Genomic DNA, 7052 nt, shown 5'->3' on the forward strand with positions numbered 1-7052 from the left:
CAAAATTATTTCCCCATAGTACTAAAACACTTCAAATATTCAAGCCCTCTGTGCATATATTTGTGTTTTGAAGCATTCAGCGTTAACATAATGTGGTAATTTATAAACTGACAAATTAACTATGCAGAAATCACAGAGAGGCCTTATGAGGTCTGCAAAGCAGCAGAAAAGAAAGCAGAAGCTTTTTGCGCTCTGTAATAATAATAATCCTATCAACTGTCGCAGATTGCCCAGCCTCCCATTGTTAGAGCTGCTCACTCCGAAGCTTGCTTACTGTGGGTGATTCTACCTGAGATGCCTCACCTCAATGCCAGCCAGGAGACTCAGCTCAGGACTTCCCAGCGCCACCCCTCTCCAGGTCTGGGGCTAATAGGGAAAAGGGCCCCAATGAAACACACAAGTTGCCCATATCCATCACTGAGAAGCAGACATGGAGGTGTGGAATGGAATTTGGAAAAGGGACATGCGCCTTCCAGACAGGAACTGCATGTAGGACTGGCAAAATCAAAAACAGCAAAACTGAGATTATGCATGTGGAAGCCAGATCCTCCTTCTTTGTTTCGTGGTTATAAAATCATGTGAATGATTAAAATCCATCATCTCGCTGCCTGCTCTAGCAAATGCTGGCGCTCCTTACAGACCCACTATTGATCCTCAGACAGACAGTTGAAAGAAGGCAGCATTCGTCAAAGGATGCGAAAGAGCACATTTTCACTTTTATTGTATTAGCTTCATTCTCTTTCAGATGAATTAAAGACTAATTTTGCTAGTCCAAGGGGAGAGTCTGTGCATCTTCTGCTGCCCCCATCTGTTTAACATGTAGATTCTTAGAGGGCAGAATTAATTTTTAGAGGCAAGAAAGTATTTACAAATTCCTTGTAAAAATACAGTACATTCCTTCATGACATGCCAAGCCAGCCACACTTCCTTCCTCCCCCACTGCACCCTGTTCTCCACTCCCCTCCCCCAGTCACCCCACCCACTCCCGCAAGCATGCTCACCCTTACAGACTCACACATGCATGCTAAGCACCACACACACACACACACATACACACACACACGCCGTCTTTTAAATGGTATGTACCATGCTATGAGGCCTACCAAACATCAGACACTCTTTATCAGCAGTTGTGCCAGGGTCTCCATGGCAACAGTATAATAGATTTGCCCTTATTCAATCCCAGAGGCCACATTGAAGCGCAATGCAAAATTTGCTGGGGCCTGAATTCCTTTCAAGCCATGGCTCATGTGTCAGGAAACAAGTCAATGCACAGACAGCACTGCACATAAAGATGGAAAGGAACCTTTTCTCTCCACCGCTGTTTGCTCACAGTGACATTCAGAAGCCCAGACCCTTCTAGATCTCATTTCTCTCTCATTTTCTAGTTATTAATTCACTTCTTTGGGTGGAGAGGTGAGTGGGGGAGGGGAGCATCAGGCTTTGCAATTATAAACCGCCAATGAAAGTGCAAAGCAAGCTGCATAAAAATGAAGCGTGCATCCCAGTCTCCAAGGTTATATAGGATTCAATATGGCTGAAGCCCACCACAGTTGCAGACTGCATTCTGGGGTTTGATGCCCCTCAGTGCCAGCAGAGTTGAGCAGCCCAGCCAACCTCCTTGACCCAAACTGGAGTGCTATTCTGTGATACTCGAAGAAACCGTCCCCAGGGAAGGAGAGGCAGAGGAATGGACACATGCCCTTGTCCTAAAGCCAATCTCGGCAGGCAGGAGAAATTCCCGGGAGCTCACACCTGAAGTACACTGTGGCTAAAACAAGCACAGCTTAAAAGTTAAACAATCATTTGTTTCAGGTTTATTTTAATCATTAGCTTTGGGACTTCCAACATGATTACTTTGTGGGTTAATTATTTTCTGTGCTGTGGCTTTCCAAACCTAATTGCTCAACTTCATTATTGTACATAGTGATCCATAGCCCATTCCTAAAATTACCTGTCCAAATATTTTCCCTTTTGAGTATCACTGAGAATGTTCTATTTTTCTCTCTGAGTTGGAACTTTGCATAAATAACTTGGTTGGAGATGCTTGTGTGATTTTGAAGATTAAACCAGGGTTATCATTGGGCAGGTGACAGAATTCAATTGGTAATACTATCAGGATTTGAAAGAAGACTTTTTCAGGACTTTGCCCACCTGAAACCTAATTAACTTCAAGCCAGTGGTTCTCATACTGCATAAAAATCACCTGGAATGCTGTGAAAACACAATTTCTCAAACCCCATTCCCAGAGATTCTGATTCAGTAGGTCAGGTTCCAGAACTTGCTTTGCTTACAAACTCACCAGTGATGTCAATGTGGCCGGTCCAAGAATCACACTTTGAGAACCACTGCTTTCGGCCAATCTCCATGAGTGAAAGTTCTCAACCTCTGATTGCAAGTTTATTTTGACTGTATACCATAATGTCAACTTCAATGCTCTTCTTGAAGGCATGACTTGTCATCCTAATATAATTAGCCCCTCTTTCAGCAGATCAGACCTACGATATGCCCCAGCCTCTGGAGGACACAGAGACAATGGAAGCCATGGAGGAGAAAAGAGAAAAGTGTCAGAGGACCAGGATATACCCTCAGGACTAGCACTGCACCTGCCATAGAATGGGGTCTGCTCAGTGTTTTTTGGGTGAATACATGAGTGAGTAAATATGATAGAATTTCAAGACTCCCATACTTCAGAAAGGAGATCTTAAGTCAAGAAGAGAGAAATGCCATGTTTTATTTATATTGAAATATAATCAGATATTTTCTGTTTGATTTTATAAAATTACATATGAATTTTTGTGGGGGAGGGGGAGTAAATAATACTTTAAATTCCTAGGAAGCTGGAGCCATAGGATGAGTCACTGTAGAAAGCAGGCAAAATCCCTTTATAATTAAAAACATAACTCTCTAACTTATCTAATTTTGCAAGTTTGGAATTTCTTCAAGTGGAAAACACTGCATTTTCATTTTAAGAATCACCAGCTTTGCTTTTTACTGAACAAAATGAAAGTATGGATTTGGGCCTGATGTTTAAAACCTGAAATCTTAAAATCAGAATCTGCTTCTTTTCATTTCTTCCTCCTGAATATTTGACCCTCAAATCTGGGTCATTTTAACAGGTAATCAGTCTTAATAACCACAAAACATTGAGCCGATAACACAGAACACTAACTTAGGATGGCTCTGCTGACTTTGACCAGAATGTGGTCACCTATACTAAGTAAGCCAAACTCTAGAAACTGACTACTGGGGGCCCGTGGGAGGAGTGTAACACTGAAGTCCTGCGACTTGCTTAGTGAATTACCTCATCTAAGGTAAATTTGTAGTAAGGTAACTAACTGGCAGTGCTTTTCACCACCCTTTACAGCATATCTTCAGTTCTGAGGTTTTTCTTGCCAGAACAGGACAAAGGGCACCAGGTGGGCAGCCTCCCAGGTGGGACCACACTGGGTCCTCTGTGCCCTTCCAGCTGGGAAGGCACAGGGGAGACAAGAGCAGAGCTGATTTATCTTCCCCTATCTTGCCCGTTGCTTCAGCCCTCAGGTAGCAACTGGTGAAAAAGAAAATTCCTTTATAAATCTAAATACACAGTATTGTAGAATTTTTAAATAGACCTTTGAGAGCATGGTGCTTGATGCTTCCTTCTGCCAGAGAAGGGTTGGAAGGCCCAGATAAGTGGATCCCAAGATCATGCATGCAGCTAGTCTGTGGCAGAGATGAAAAGTGAGTGTATACTTAGACTCAGATGGAAGGGACCATGTGCTGCCCTAGCCTGTTTCACCTCCAGGAAGAACAGCCTGTCCCACTGCTGGACTGTGAGGTGTTCCCATCCCGGGGTTAACCACTCTGCCACAGTCTACCTAAAGGGGAAAATGAATGCAGAGCACTATCAACAACTTTCAGTTCAACAACTATTTATTGAGCACCAGCTATGTGCCTGGCACTACACTGTGCTCTGTCAGCCCTAGAGTGAGTCAGACACGGCATTTAATGACAAGGTAGTTACAATCAGGGAAGTCTACTTTTCATCACTTTACAATAGCTGTCTCCTTTGTAATGCTTTGCAAACTGGGGTATGCCCCAGTTTGTCTCGAGCCAAAGATGAAACTAGTTCTTTCTTCTGGAAGTTTCCATTTTCCCTGATTATAAGTACTCTATTTTCTTGCTTTTATGACATAGATTTTTTTTTTTTTTCATATTATAAGTTTTGGATATCTGAGATGGAGTCCTCTTAAACTCAAAATATGCATTACATTGGTGATAGTTCTTTTTTATCTGATACAGGTTGAGCTTCATCTTAGAATGAAATTCTAAATTGAGGGGGCTAAAGGAGTTGAAAATGGTATCTGTAATACTAAATTTCAGACTGCTGCACAGTATATCAGTTTTAGGTAATTTTTAAAAGATAAACAAGTACAAGACTTCAAAGAAGTCTCTCGCTGGTGAAGGGTCCCTTCCGGCTTCACCTTAGAGTCTCTGCACTTTTAGTTCATCTCATTCGGGTGTTTCAAGGGAACAGAAAAGCCCTGGTTTAGATGATGCAGGGTTTTCTGATGCCAAAGTGAGAATGATAAAATGTCTGAAGGAAGAACAGGATGCTATGCATTCCAGGCAGAATCTGGACTTGAAAACAATGAAGCACAAATGCTTTTAGATGAACTGATTCACTTTTATTTTGTAAACATCCTAGAAGAATTCCATTTGCACTGAACTGTTTGAACCACTGCAGAGCTCTTGGTCCTTGTAATCCCCAAGGAAAGTCAATCTATCCCGTCCTGCTACACTGTTTCTCCACTTTGCCCCTTTTCTCAGTTCTTTGTGATCAGCATAAAGTTTGAACCCTGCCTCTTCTCACCGTCCTGCCTGGCCACCTGTCCAGCCCTGGGGTCAGCTGTACTGACCAGCAGACGGTGCCTCTCTTGCCAAGTGGAGCCGATGCTCTGTAACCATTGTTTGTGGGGCCACACTGCCGTCCCCATCGTTGCCCCTCCAGGACACTCGTCAACAGCTGTGAGAGGCTTCCCATCCTGGCCTATATAAAAGGAAGGCCTGAAAACGCTTCTCGGAGCATCAGTTCATAGGTTACCGCAACCGGCCGAACAATACGCGATTATTCAGTGGGCTCCAATTCATTTGCCTCTGCTCCTCCCCCACCGTTACCCTTGAGAGAAAACTAATTTGCAGAAAAATAGCCCCTGCCAGCCAACTTCTTCTCCTAAATGTATGCTGACCCCGAACTCTTGTCTCAGTGGGTCCTTATTCTCATAGTCAATGCACAAGAGTTCTGAAAAACAGTCTTCTCCTTTAAAAACCTCCCCCACCCCCCAGCATCTCAGTCCGGGAGATGCTTTCTTTTTCTGCTATTCTTTGCTTCTCTTTTTAACATGTGTGCTGAAATTGGCACTTTCTCTGTTCAGTTCACTCCCCTTCTAGTATTAATGCAGCAATGGAGAAACGTGCGCAATTTTTCCAGTCTCTGCGCTCGGCGAGCCCATGGGTGATGGATGAAATGTAACATGCTCTACCTTACATATTACTATTTAAGGGAAGAGCCCGGGCCAGCTGGTGATGCATGGTGCGCTCCACAGTGCCCTGCGCAAGCAGGAAGCCCAGGCTGCCTGTACCGTTGTCTGAGTAAATAATGGGGCTAATAGCATTTGGCGCAAATGAGACTCCTACAGAAGGCATCGGACTTGTTTATCTAGTTATGATTTGTCTTTGTCAAGAAGCCTTCTCTCCCTGTCCTCACCAGAGCTTCCCCAGTGTGGCCTGCCTTGGTTATCCGGGGAGGAGGGAAGGTCTCGGGGAGTTCAAGATTTTGTAACTAATATTGAACGCCAGGGAGAATGGATGCCAAGGTCAGGTTAAGAATAAAGAAAATTGATTTGGAGGTCAGGGTCATGATGTGAAAGGCCTTCAATGCTGCCAAAATATTTTCATTATCGCTGTTTTTGTTACGGAAAAGACGAGGCCCAATGTAAGAAGGCTAAGAGGTGGAGGGAGGAAGCCTCAGAGAGAACCAGGGGAATCAGAATCCTAGCTGTGATTTACTGGGCTTGTGTTTTCCTAGTTTCTTTGCCTGGCGTTTGCCTCACCCCTAAAAGTATGCGGATGTCTGGATGGACTAACATTGATAATGAAACCCTTTCCCACAGAACCTAGTGGGTCTGGGCTTGGACTGAGCTGAACTAACTCTCTCTCCCTGCTTCTCTTCTCTCTTTCTTTCTCTCTCTCTCCCTCTGTCTCTCTTTCCTCTCTCTTCTCCCTGTCTCCCTCTCTCCCTTTCTCTCCCCCCCCCCCCCCCCCCCCCCCCCCCCCCCCCTTCCCCCCCCCCTCCCCCCCCCCCCCCCCCCCCCCTTCTCCCCCCCCCCCCCCCCCCCCCGCAAAGAAGCTGGAGACAAGTTCTTCCACTTCTATTTGCAGTACTGAGCTATTTCATGCATCCCTGTGAGTCTCCTTTTCACCCATTCCTACAACATCTCTACAACACAGGGCTGTATATTTTAACAAAATCCTGTTATTATTGGAGCTGTGACCTGATTTTGTTTCTATATTCTGAAGCAGAAAAGACTCCAGTGGCATGAAATTAGCAACACATTCTGCTAGTGTGTTCATTGTGTGAGAGTTTTTGGCAGGAGAGATTCCTAACACAACACAGAATTTATTTTTTATTTAAATTTGGTAGCAGTTTCATACTGTGTTTAAGGAGAGGCACCATGGCTTAAACCACTAGGGATTTACTGTACATTCAGGAAAATGAAAAAAAAAATCAGCCTAATTCAGTGGTGCAGAAGGAATTATGTAATTTTTTTACTTAGCAGGAAAGCTGCTAGCGTTGATTTCTAATTCATGATGAGAAATTGGCATTCCCATGCAGTGGTTTGGGACATCCTTGGGCCCCAGTTCAGTATCTAAATGCAGTTGTATCAGGCAAGTAGCAGATTCCCTCTTTGATAAAAGCAAACACACATGAAAAGCAGAAAGCCAAAATCTCCCAGGCCAGAGGAGCTGTTTTTCTCTAGTGTATCGTCCTTCTGAATCTCCCAAAGACC

The 7052-nt window shown here is 44.1% G+C and overlaps 1 long non-coding RNA gene across 1 annotated transcript; it reads left to right on the plus strand.

The window, feature by feature from the left end:
• Positions 1 to 2350: 2350 nt before the first annotated feature.
• On the plus strand, positions 2351 to 5238 carry LOC111541569. The gene is made up of 2 exons (XR_002731304.2): positions 2351 to 2641; positions 4285 to 5238. It is a non-coding gene; the product is annotated as an uncharacterized LOC111541569 (long non-coding RNA).
• Positions 5239 to 7052: the final 1814 nt, after the last annotated feature.

The sequence above is a fragment of the Piliocolobus tephrosceles genome, chromosome 4 (genome assembly GCF_002776525.5).
Source record: "Piliocolobus tephrosceles isolate RC106 chromosome 4, ASM277652v3, whole genome shotgun sequence".
Classification (NCBI taxonomy): domain Eukaryota; kingdom Metazoa; phylum Chordata; class Mammalia; order Primates; family Cercopithecidae; genus Piliocolobus; species Piliocolobus tephrosceles.